The sequence below is a fragment of the Quercus robur genome, chromosome 6 (genome assembly GCF_932294415.1).
Source record: "Quercus robur chromosome 6, dhQueRobu3.1, whole genome shotgun sequence".
NCBI classification, from domain to species: Eukaryota; Viridiplantae; Streptophyta; class Magnoliopsida; order Fagales; family Fagaceae; genus Quercus; species Quercus robur.
Window position 1 is genome coordinate 18,552,628 of NC_065539.1, and position 13,890 is coordinate 18,566,517.

Here is a 13,890-nt window from a genome sequence, read left to right on the forward strand (position 1 = left end):
TAAAAATCCTAATTAATCTGAATGGATCAATCAAAGTCATGGGAAGGTATCGTGCATTGCATTATTTTCCCATCATATCTAAACGAATGAGAGAAATGATACATATATTCGATATATGAAATAATTATGTAGATAAGTCGCATTAATAACTTAAATCTTTTTGTTTTGTTTGGTTAGAAAGTTCCACATCTCGTGCCTCAAGCACATAGAGAGAGGAAACTAACTCGTATTTTGGTGGACCGATAAGACACGATGAAATTTGGAAGTTTGTGTTTACAAGTGGGGGTCCTCTGGGTAAGGTGGGAAAGAAAGGGTCTTTGGACATAAGGAACATCACTAAAATGATGAGCTCAGACCTAAATTATTGGCTGGGAGAATAAAACAAAATCCTACGCCTAAAAGTCCTAATTAATATGAATGGATCAATCAAAGTCATGGGAAGGTATCATGCATTGCATTATTTTCTTATTATATCTAAACGATAGGAGAGAAATGATACATATATTTGATATATAGTGTGTGTTTGGATTCACGTTTGCGGGTGTCTACGTTTTCCTTTTTTTTTTTTTTCACGCGTTTCAGGGAGACAAGTATCACTGTTCACGCACTGTAGCAGCACTGTTCACGCACTGTTCATGGGACCCACATCCACTTTATTCAGAAAAAAATATTAAAAATGGATCCCACGGTACTATTCACACATTTAAAAATTATTTTGCTACAGTATTTTTAGTTTTCAGTTTTCAGTTTTAAATTTCAGCAAAAATAAGTTGTATCCAAACAGACCCTATAAAGTAATTATATACTGATAAGTCGCATTAATAACTTGAATCTTTTAGTTTTGTTTGGTTAGAAAGTTCCACATCTCATTCCTCAAGCATACAGAGAGAGGAAACTAACTCGTATTTTGGGACTTGTATTAAAAATAAAATGGAAGAAGCATCTTGGGAGACCAATCATGTGTCTTGTTAATTTAAAAATTGGAATGGTTGGAAAATTTCTACTCCACTTCTGGCCGATGCAGAGGGCCAAGTGATTCCATCTGTGGAGATTTTTGTAAAAATGTACTTAAAAAAGTATAGTTGCAATTTGCAAAGATCAAGTGATCAACCAATTGAATTATTGAATTGCTGATAGCATTTTCTTTGTTTATTCCTTTCTGTATAAGTTTTAGACTTCTAGTCATGTTAATTCAAGAACCATACGTGCTCTGTCCTACTGTATCCCTGCGACATTCCCATTGATTTAATTGGGGCACCACTAACATTTCCTCAATCAAATTGCATTTGACAGAAAAAATAAATAAATAAATAAAGAACAAAAATAAAAAAGAAGAAGAAGAAGAAGAATTGAAGTGTGGCACAGTTTTCACCCAGCCCATGCAACGGGTTTCTTCCCAAGCTAGATTGTGCACTGTGCAGCCTCAAAGAGAATGGGTTATTGAGTATTGACTCATTTCATCCTATTGATCTAATTCTTTCTTTGATGTCCATATGGAGTGCTTAGACGACATATTTTTCTTTTTCCTCTGGTCCTCATATATCTTTCAAACTAAAAAATAAAATAATAACATAATGATTTTTTTTTTTTAGAAAATTTCAACATATGAAGTCCGCTCCTGATGATAGCTCTTTATCATCAGACTAAAATACCAATCAGTTTTTGGTGTAGGCGGAGATTGAACCCCAGATCTCTTATACAACCATTAGAGACTTTACTAGTTGGGCTAAATGAAACCCACCATAATGAAAAGTTAACATAGTTGAAGTTAAGATTTATTGAGGTTATGGACTTATGCTACTATGTATTTGTTTGGCAACAATATATATATTTTTTTAATTTATTTGTTTGTGCAGAACTTTATAAATATTACCGTTTCTTAGGTATATCTATATTTTAATTAATTTTTAACAAATAAGTTTTCAATAAAAAAAAAAATCCAAATACACTCTAGAAGTTGTAATCTGTTGTCGCTATATATGAGTTGATTTTGTTATGCATGTTATGCAACATGTCCTATATGTAGCGGTTGGTTTTTGAATAAAACGCAAATTTATTCCAAAAAATAGAATAAAAGAATCCCATGCATATCGAGAGGAGTATACAGACATCAACAAATTAAGTACCTTTTAAATCAGTCACTTGAGCGGCTGAGTTAAGAACTGAAAATTTTACCATTTTTTCATTCAAATAAATTAAGTACCACATTTTAAATCAGTCACTTAAGCGGATGAATTAAGTGAGTGTTTGGATCCATGTTTTGAGCTGCGTTTCATGTTTGCGTTTTCCCTTTTTTTTTTTTTTTTTTGATTCACATGCAATAACTTTTAGGAGACAATGCACTGTTCATAAGAAAAAATATTAAAAATGGATCTTACGGTACTATTTACATATTTAAAAATTATTTTGCTATAGTGTTTTCAGTTTTCAATTTCAGTAAAAATAAGTTGTATCCAAACGGACCCTAAGACTTGAAAATTTTACCCTTTTTTCATTCAATAAAATGGAATTGTTAGAGCATTTGCAGCAATGTAGCTAAATAGCTATATTGCTATTTTAGCTACACCAAAACATAAAAAAGAGGCTGCAGCAAAGGAGCTATATCTAAATTTTTTTAGCTTTTTAGATGTGCATTGTAGCTCAAAGCTAAAATGAAATATAATTTTTTATTTTGTGTTCACACTTCTTTTTTTATTTTTTATTCTTTCCTTCATTTTCCTTTCTCTGTCTCTCTCTTCTCACTGCCTCTTCATCTCTTCTTTCTTCCTCCACAGACCCACAGACCCTTCTTTCTTCCTCAGAGACCCATCGTCGATCTGCATGAGCCCAGCCGCCACGGATCCGTCGCCATCGACCCACGTTCGGCCACCGACCTGACCCATTTCAGCCTCTTTTCTCTATTTTCGGCGTTTCGATTTTGTGTTTTGGGTTGTGCTTGTGTTTCAGCTTTGTGTTTCGGGCTTGCTTGTGTTTTCGGATTTGTGTTTCGAGCTGGGTTTTTGTTTCGGGCATGGGTTTTGGTGTGTGGTTTCGACATTTGGGTAGCTGGATTTGGGTTTGGTGGGTTTCGGCGTTTGGCTGCGGTTGATTTTGTGGCTGTGGGTTTGTTTTGTGATGTGTTGTGGGTTTGTTTTGTGGTGGCTATGGGTTTGGTGATGCTGTGTTGGTGCCTTGGTGGTGGTTGTGCTACATTTTTTTTTCTTACTCTAAACTGGTGGCCGGTGGTGGTGATGGTGGTTGTTGTGGCTGTGGTTGATGATAGAAGTGGTTGTGGTGGGTGCTGTGGATTTTTTTTTGAGTAGTGAGATGTATTATTTTATTGTAGTGGTTATATTATTTTATTGTGATATTTATATTATTTTATTGTGCTGAAAGCTAAAATAGATCCACTGCTACAGCATGTATGTAGGTAAAATAGATAAAGTAATTTTTAGTGGAGCTAAAAAGCTAAATTTTTAGCTCCACTACTGTGAATGCTAAGTCAAGAGTTTTGTAGCTAGCTTGGTTAGCATTATTTACTCTCATTTACGAGGAAAACTAACTATCAAATAATAATAATAATAATAAATGTGTTATCACATAAGTGGAATTAACGTAAGTGTTATGTACATTGGGTTAGCTCTTTTTAGGTTCTCTTTCATTTACTTCTCATACTATAATAGGAATGTGAAAATGTGTGAATAATGCTTACAAAACTAATGAGACATTTGTCCTATGAGAATTTTTTGTTGGAATGATGCTAAATTTTATTACATAAATTTTATTTCAGCTTTTAAATACAAAATAATTTTTTTTTTTTAAATGCTAAAATTACTCAAGGATATAAATCTTGTCAGTGATCTATTGTATATCACCTGTCAATTTGGCTAAAGCATTCATAGTAATAGGTTTTAATTAGCTCAATTAATAAAGATTTTTATTTTTAAATAAAAGATTTAAATTCATATCATGCCTTAGGGGTGTCAATTCGAGTTAGTGTGTCGGGTTCGTGTCGTGTCAAGGTAGGTATTCGACTAAATGACTCAACCCTAACCCGACCCATTTAATAATCGTGTCATGATCCTTCAACCCTAACCCGACCTGTTAATAAGGCGGGTTGACCTAACCCAACCCATTTAACACGCTTAATAAACGAGTCGTGTTGAGTTGACACAAATGTAACATAACCCATTTCAACCTGCATAATATTAAATATAATATCCATCTATAAATAATTTTTTTTTTTACATCCCAGAAAGCAGTGCCTACACTTCAAGTCTTCAACCTACATTCAAAATAATATAGTTTAACAAAAATATCACATTCATCTAGAAAATAAGTTCTTTACACTCTAAAAGAAGTGCATACACTCCAACCCAAATTCAAAATAACTAAGTTTAACAAAAATAAAATAATATAATTCAACAAAAATATAATATCCTTGGAACGTGTCAAATGCTAAGTATCAATATTGAAAGAATTTGAGCAAATAGTAGACTAATCCTGACTATGATCTCGATTATCATCCATAAATTCTTTGTTGATATCCCAAATTCATAACATCTTCTACAAGCTCATCCAATTTCATTTGTGCAAGTTCTATGCCCAAAAAAGAAAAAAAAAAGTATTGGTAGTTCTAGGGTCTGTAAAATTTCAATTTCCAATTATATTTCTTGTAAATTTTTGTAATTACTCACTTTTCTTTTTAAATTTAAAATATATGTTGGATATAAAAGGTATTTGATAAATCTAAAATAAAATAAATATTTATTTGTTATACGAGTTAAACGGGTTGTGTTAAGTGGGTCATTTCGGGTTGACACAAATAAATTGGCGTGTCAAACGTGTCTATTGCGAGTTATGCAGGTTGACCCACTTATGACACATTTTTTATCGTGTCGCTTTCGGGTCGACCCATTTATGACTCAAACCCATTAAGGTCCAACCCTAACCCGAAAAAACTCGTGTCGAGTTCGTGTCGTGTTCGCGAGTTGGGTCGAACATTGACACCTCTATCATGCTTGCATAAAAAATTAATTGATATTTAAACATGATAATAAAAAATAATCATTATAGAGTAAGTAGATATTATAAATTCCGCGGAGTCAGGAATTTTTTTTTTGAGGGGGGCCAAGTTGCAACTCTAATATATTTATCAAGACAACCCATATACACATATACATACGCTTTTTTATTATATACAAATTTTTTTATTTGATAAGTTATATATATACACACACCAAATAACAACAAAAAGAACTTAGTAATTTCAATCAAAATTATGTTTGGTGACAATCTTACTTAAAATAAAATTCATTTTTACTATTTTTATAGTGAAATTCTTAAAAAATTTCATTTTCGATACAAATTATCAAATTTTATGCTAAAGTAAGTAAAAAATATTTCAATTGAACTAATGAAATTTTCAAAAACATGAATGATCAAAAACTTGAAGGAATAAGTTAGGTTTCAAACATATTTGAAGTTATTTTGCTCTAATCTATTATGTAGTAACTAAATTAAAGAGACATTTCATGTATAGTTTTAGTGACATTATTTTTTTAATGAGTCAATGACTTGTTAATTGCTACATAACTGGTTGAAAAAATATAAATTCAAATATATTTGGTGCTAAACTTTATCAAATATTTAACAGATATAAGAGCATATTTTACAATAAAAAATAGAATTGTGAAAAGTAATTTTTTTTTTTTTTGAGAAACAAGTAATGTTATGTCTTGATAATTATTAAACCAAATTTTTTTTTTTTTAAGAGTATCATTGGACTAATTCAAATATTTGGAAGGACTAACTCTTATTTTTTAGACTAAATTTTGAAAAAATTATAATAATTATATATATATTTAAAAAAATTTCAAAATTTTGGGGGGCCATGCCCCCCCCCCCCCCCCTCCCCCCCACATTACACATAGCTACACCCCTGCACCCAATATATTTTGGAGGGGCAATTATTAAGTTTTAAGACCCTAATTAATGTTTTAGACTATATTATAGAAATATTTTGAACTTTTTTTTGGGGGCATGGCCTCTCCACCGAACAACGTGCCTCCGCCTGATATATATATATATATATATATATATATATATATATCATGAAACAAGTCTCGCTTAGTCACGTGTAAGTTTGTAACCTGCGTCACGACGGGTTGAAATGATATCCAAGTAGAGCAATCAAGTCTATAATTTATTCTTTCTCAAAAAAAAGTCTATAATTTATTTATCATTATTCTTCTCCAAGAAGAAAGAGTCCATAATTTAACTGTTAGCTTCATGTGCTTGAGTTCTTCAATTAAATCTTCCTCCATGGCCGATTGACTTCCTAGGACGAATATCTACAGTAGATTAGAAAAGAGAAACTAGCTTTTCCAAAAGAAAGGAAAGTCTACTATCTGGGTAGAGAGAACGCTCGAGAAGTTTCGAGAGAAAAAGACACTTGGGAGAGTTGGAATATTAGGCCTTTTCATCTGCTCTTTGTACCACTTCGGCTCCATAATTTATCTGTGAGCTGCAAAGTAAAAAGTAATTAAATTATACAATGGTTTGCAAGTTACGAACCTGAACCTAGTTTTATATATTAACGTGTGTGACCCGTGATTTCAATTATATAAGAAGGGCCATTGAATATATAAAAAGTTGGGTGACTGACTGCAACAGTGTTCGAAAATCCCATGCCATTGTCACATTATATTATATATATATATATATATTTATACATCACATCACATCACAATTCAAAATACTCCAGTAGAGTCAGTCAGTTCTTTCGTTTATTATTATTATTATTATTATTATTTTTATCTCTGTGATGCTTACCAGCGAGTTAAAAAAACCAAATTTCAGAAAGCCATGCCGGTTGTCTAATATATATTATTTTTATTGAAAGTTTTAATCTATACTGTTTACTCTTGATAATACTTCTTTATCATCAAGTTAAGATATTAATCAATTTTTAATATAAGTAGAAATTAAACCTTAAATCTTTTATACAGCTATTAAATATTTTATCAATTGAATTAATTGGAACTTACAATTTGAGTCTTTAATAATCAAATATTAGTGCGCAGTGTGCTATACCACAGCCTCTTCTTTTTTTGGATTACTCGCTATTTCACTAATTGTAGTTTGTCCGCAATTTATGTTTTTAATATTCTATGGCAAGAAATAACAACTGGGTTATTACAAAAAAATAAAAAATAATAACAACTGGGTCTTGTTTACATTAAACTTTGTTACTTTTTTTTCTTTCCTGTTTCAGCTTTAGTATGCCTTGAATATAATATGAATCATAATTCAAAAGTGGGCTTGACAAATTGTAGTTTCAACTTTCAAGCCCCCTTTTTTTTTATGTCTAAAATTACTTAAAAGACTTTTTCTTTTTCCCGACCAGTAACTCAGGTGATAAACAAAGTGATGCATACGATTATGCGCATTACACTTCTTTAATTACTAGTGGACCGAAGAAAAGAAAATAATAAATTATAAAAGAAAAAGCATGTATCAATTAGGCATAAAGTAGGTTTCTAATTAACCCATATTATAGTTTACAGGAGGGAATAAGAAAGATTAGATCACCAAACTGTGACTCTTGGAGTTGATTTTGTTAATTTTTGTATTAATTAAGAGGATGACGTACGAATGCTTATGGCCAACCATTTCTGACTAAAAACTAACATGAGTTAAGAAAGAAAGAAAAGATTCCTAATACTATGGGAATATTAATTTTTAATCAGTCATAAGGTAGAAGATGGATGTGAAGGCAACATGAGGGAAATATAATTTTCTCTTTTTGCCACTTGACACATGACTGTTAATTACTTCTTATTATATAATACTGTAAAAGCTAATTTTAGGGGTATTTTATATTTTAAACAAAGGGCAGACAATATCTGTGAGCACCAAAAACATCATGCTGGATATTTATTATCTTTCTATTATTAAAAGGAGTATATATTGTTCTATTAAATGACATTCGAATATGATGGGAGAAAAAATTTCCAGAAAAATGTTTATTGTTATTATATTTTGTTTTATAAGTTCAAGTAGACAACTCTATTTTCTTGGAACGTGGAACTGATTGTATAAACTGATAAATCGAAAGAAACAACACAAGTGGAATTGGAATAAGCTCAAATTCATTGCTTCTCTAAACCGGAGAAACTTGATATTAGGGTAGGAGGCCATTACATTTTAGCGTAAGATTCTCATAATGGGTTTGTGTATTAATTTTGTATTGACCCTAGAGGCCCCATTTTATTATAAAACTCATGTATACTTGCCCTTGCCCCTAACTTCTAGCGGGCTTTATATACCTTACTCAAAGTTCACTATAATAATTCTTGATTATATAATAAAAGTATAGCCGTCAAGTATTTCTTCTGTGAACATAGGCCGTCAGGTCGAACCTCTTTCTCTCACTAAAATTTTTCTTAACATTATTTTTTATTTCACTTTAGTTCCAAACACATTTTTTTCTTTCTTCTTTCTATCTTATAGTTAATTTTTGTAGCATGTTGACAATATGTATGCAATTATCTTTCAATGTCATTAATATGATGAGCCAATCTTAACAAATAACCAAATATGATATACTCAAAAATCTATTGTGAAGATTTCTTTTATATATAAAGTATTGTGAAGAGATTCTAAATTGACACACTAACACTAATATTGATTTCATGGTATTATGAAAAATGAAATGGAATTTAGTCAGAACAAAGGAGAAAACAAAAAACAAAGAACTCCAAGATACAACTTATAAGCCAATAATTTTCAAGTAGCATTTTTGAGGGAATTCTTGAATTGTTGTATAAAGACGAAGAAATCGCTCTTAAGGCACATGTAGGAGACAATTTTTTTTTTTTGAAGAGAAAATAGCATTGCATTGCAAATAAAAGGAGGATACAAATAGAATCTGCCAAGCAGGTTACTGCTGCATATCAGCAAGTACAATAGGATCTAGAAAAGAAGGGGTAACCCCTTTCCACAAATGGACAGTCCTATTACAACGGGCAAACTGGGCCAGCGCATGGGCAGCACCATTAAAAGCCCGATTGAGGTGCCTGAAGGAGCAGAAAACAAAGGATTGATGAGCATGAGAAATGTCCTGGATAATATGTCCGTGAGGGGTTCCAAAGGCAGATTCATTGATAGCATCAACCACTGCGAGAGCATCACTTTCAAACATAACCTTAGAGAGCTGTAACTCTTGAGCAAGCAAGATACCTTGCTCCATTGCAAACACCTGCACCAGTTCAGCCGTGTAATGGGACTGAAGAGGCTTACAGAAGGCAGCAACGGTTTGGCCTTTGCAGTCCCTGATGATGACCCCAACGCTGGATGACTCTTCAAGATCAGATGAAGACCCATCAACATTGACTTTAAAAACACCGGGTGGAGGAGGTGACCAGCCAGCTTGGTGAGAGGGTCTAGGAGTGGATAAGTCAATATTTACCGCATCATTGAGCTCCTCAATTAAGTTTTTGGCCATTTGCCAAGTCTGGGATGGAGAAGAGCATGTATCATCATGTATAACTTTGTTTCTGTTGAACCAAATTGCCCAAGCAGCAGTGAGGAACATCTCCAAATCAGTGGGAGGCTTGTGGGCTAGAATGTACAAGGCCGAATCATGGAATGTCCATTTGTTCCTAAGGATCATCGGCGGAAACTCAGGCCAGAAATTCCAAACCAGATTAACAAAGTCACAATGGAGCAGAGCATGATGGACGGTTTCAGGTTCCTTACCACATATTGGACATTCATAGCAAGTGGTGATGCCTCGAGTGCAAACCTTTTCCCTTGTTGGCAGCCCGTTGACACAGGCCCTCCAAGCAAAGATTTTAACCTTTGCAGGAAGATTGAGGCGCCAAAGGATCTTCCAAAGAGGTTTGAGTGGGTCCCCCATTGAACATTCCACATCATCCGTAGCTTCAATCAAGCCATGGGCAACATGGTACGCACTTTTTACAGAAAATTCACCCTGGTTGTTCCCCATCCAGATCAGTTTGTCTTCAGGAAGAGAGTGGCTGATGGGGATTTTTAGAATAGCATCGGCTTCAAAGGGGAGGAATGTAGCTCTAATCAAACCAGCTCTCCACCATTTTGTGGCCGGATCAATGAGGGAGGACACCATCGGATAGGTTGGGAGGCAAACGGGGGGGGAGATGACTTTGTGTGTGGAAGGGGTAGGTAGCCATTTGTCATCCCATATGTGGATTTGCCTCCCATTGCCCACCCGCCATCGGGTACCTTTTCTAATAACCTTAAGGCTACTAAAAATACTCCTCCAAGAGTAGGATGGTGAGGAACCAAGAGTTGCACAAAGGATGTCACCGGTGGGAAAATATCTTGCCTTGAGGACACGAGCGAGAAGGGAACTTGGATTGGTAAGGATTCTCCAAGCTTGCTTCGCCAACATGGCGAGGTTGAAGGCTTGCAAATTCCGGAAGCCTAAACCCCCTCTTGACTTCGGATAGCACATTTGTTTCCAACCAACCCAAGCCATCTTAGCTTCATGGTGTTTTTGGCCCCACCAGAAACTCCTTGTCATGCTCTCAAGATCCTCACATAGACCTTGAGGGAGCTGAAAACAGCTCATGGTGTAGGTGGGGATTGCTTGGGCAACCGCCTTGATAAGAATTTCCTTGCCCCCCATAGAAAGAAGCTTACCCTTCCAACCGGCTAACTTCTGCCCCACACGCTCCTTAAGAGAAGAAAACACCAGCTTTTTTGATCTCCCGATGAGGGATGGAAGACCAAGATACTTGGTGTGTCTTGAGTCAATCATCGGGCCCAAAATGGGGAAGATTGCTTCCTTTGTATTCTGGGAGGTATTTGGGCTGAAGAATATAGATGATTTATCAGTGTTTATCTTCTGGCCCGAAGCATCCTCGTATTTTTGAAGGATTTGCTTGAGCTCCTGGCATTCATTTGGATTTGCCTTACAGAAGAGGATGCTGTCATCCGCAAACAAAAGGTGGGTGACACTAGGGCTGCTTCTACAAATGGAGATGCCTGTGAGGAGATGATTTCTGACAGCCTCATGAATGATAGCCGAGAGACCCTCAGCACAAAGGAGGAAGAGACTGGGAGAGAGGGGATCTCCCTGTCGAAGTCCTCTAGATGGAGTGATGTTTCCAAAGGCAGCCCTATTAATAATGACTGAATAAGAGACTGATGTGATACATTGCATTATGAGATTCACCCATCTAGAACAAAAACCAAACTTTTCCATGACCCTCTTAATAAAACCCCATTCAACCCTATCAAAAGCCTTGCTCATATCGAGCTTGACTGCCATACAACCCTCTTTCCCAGTCGTTTTATGATTTAAAAAGTGCATAAGCTCGAAAGCCACCAACACATTGTCTGTTATGAGGCGATCCGAGGTGAATGCACTTTGGTTTTTTGAGATAATGTGTGGGAGGAGGGTTTTGAGCCTATTAGCAAGAATTTTGGAAATGAGTTTATAGATTACGTTGCATAAGCTAATAGGCCTGAATTCCGACATTTTTGTGGGGTTGTTCTTTTTTGGAATTAGGGAAATGTTGGTTTTGTTAATATCAGCTATGGGCAGATTGTTATTGAGAACATTTAAGACCATATTAGTTACACTATTTCCCACAATATTCCAATATTTATGATAAAAGATAGCAGACATACCATCGGGTCCGGGTGCTTTTGTTGGATGAATTTGTTTAAGGGATGTGGCTACCTCCTCTCTGGTGAAGACTTGAATTAATTTTTCATTCATATCCTCAGACACCCTGGTGGGAATAGCCGCTGCAACCTCTTCAACCCGTGTGGGACAAGCGGTGGAATAAATGTTATCAAAATAATCAACAGCAGCTTGAGCAATACTTTCCTTTTCCTCACACCATCTGCCTTGTTCATCCCAAATCCCCAAAATTGTGTTTTGTTTTCGCCTTTCCGAAGCATGAGCATGGAAAAATTTGGTGTTCCTGTCACCCTCTTTAAGCCAGTGAGCTTTAGCTCTTTGGCCCTAGTACAGCTCCTCCTCATCCAGAAGATCATTAAGCTCTCTCCGAAGAAGTCTAATATCAGAACTTAGCTCCCCATTTTTGTCTTGCTGCGTGAGATTGCTCAAGGCATTTCGCTTAGACTGAATTTTCTTAGGAATATTGCCATACACGAATGAGCTCCAGGTTGATAATTCTGAGGCACAGTACTTCAGGTTCTCCATAATGCCTTTAGGCGTACTCAAGTCAAAACCCATCCCCCAAGAAGATTCAATAACTTCTCTGCATGCCTCATTCTTTGTCCACAGTGCCTCAAAATGGAAACGTTTGACATAGGAAGAACGTCGAGGCAGAGAAGCAGTGAGGCACAAAGCACAGTGATCCGAGGTGGAGTCAACGAGATGATAGACTCTCATTCCTTCAAATTTCTCCACCCATTCAGGGGTAGCAAAGGCTCTGTCCAGCCTCAGTTGAATATTGTGTTCACCTTCTTGCATATTGCTCCAGGTGAAGTCAGTTCCACAGTAGCCCAAATCGGAGAAACCACAAAAATCCACAACATTTCTAAAACCATCCATTTGCTGCTGTGAGCGAATAGAACCACCTGCTTTTTCATCCATTGACAATATCTCATTAAAATCTCCCAGGCATAGCCATGGGAGTTGGAACTGACTATGTAAAAAAGCTAAAAGGCGCCAAGAGTCATACCTCCGGTGAGTTTCCGGATGGCCGTAAAAGCCGGTGATCCTCCACAAGAAATTGCTCTCTGCTTCCCTAACAATAGCATCAATGTGGTTCCCAGAGAAACTCTTAATTTCCAGATTAATGTCACGAGTCCAAAATAAAGCAACACCCTCACTTCTGCCTTGACTGGGAACAATAAGACCATTAGCGAAACCGACTATATTTTTTATTCTCTCCATACGCTTAACTTTCGATTTAGTCTCCATGAGGAAGATGATTTTGGGCTTCCAACGGTGCACAATGTCGTGCAGCGCTCTAACTGACCGGGGGTTCCCAAGCCCCCGGCAATTCCAACTAAGGGGATTCATTGCTCCCGGCGGTGCTGCACAGCAACCACCGCCGATATCTCATCAAGAATTGGTTGGGAAATACCTGACTGGGTGCACCTTTTTTTTGTTCTGTTATCTTCCTCCTCATCTTCAAATACAAGCTTTCCTGCACGCTTAGAGCCAACCGGTGGAGACATAGCATCAGAGGTTGGGCCTTTAGTATTCCCCTTCTCTCTAGCTAATTTTTTTATTTGGACTTTTGTTTTTGTTTTCTTCCTCGGTAGTGGCTTGTGCATGCTGTCTTGACTTCCAGTTTTCCTTTGTCTGAGTCAAGTGGCAATAGGGTGGGCTTAATGGGGCTAGACACATCCATGAGGTCCTTTTCCATTTGGGCTTTTTGGCCCACAAGTGATAGAGCTTCTTTTGCTGGCGTGTTTAAACTGGAGTCACGTGGGAGCCCAATGGGAGGTGCGCTGGTTCCAGCACGTGCCACAGAGACGTCTGTATCTGGCTGGCTCGCACGTGTGTGATAGTCACTCCCCTGTAGGGTTTGTTCGCTATTCATCTTCTCCGATCCAGCGCCGCTGCTTTTCCCAAAAGCACTCATATTGTTTTCTTCATTTTTCCCGGGCCCATCGGTACTGCCACACCCATCCTCCATAACTGAAGCAGTGAAGTTTCTTTCCCCAGTGTGAGTGTACGCTTCCCTTCGTTCAACAAACTCACCACTGCTAGTAGACTTAGATCTATCACCCACAGCCCTTGCACTTCCAAAAGCACGAAGCCAGTCTCCATACTGCCTGGAGGTGTTTTGAAGCTCAGAGATTTCCGGGCAATGTTTGTCGTCGTGCCCCAGGCGGCCACAGTGGTAACAAAAGGTGGGTAACCTCTCGTATTTGAAT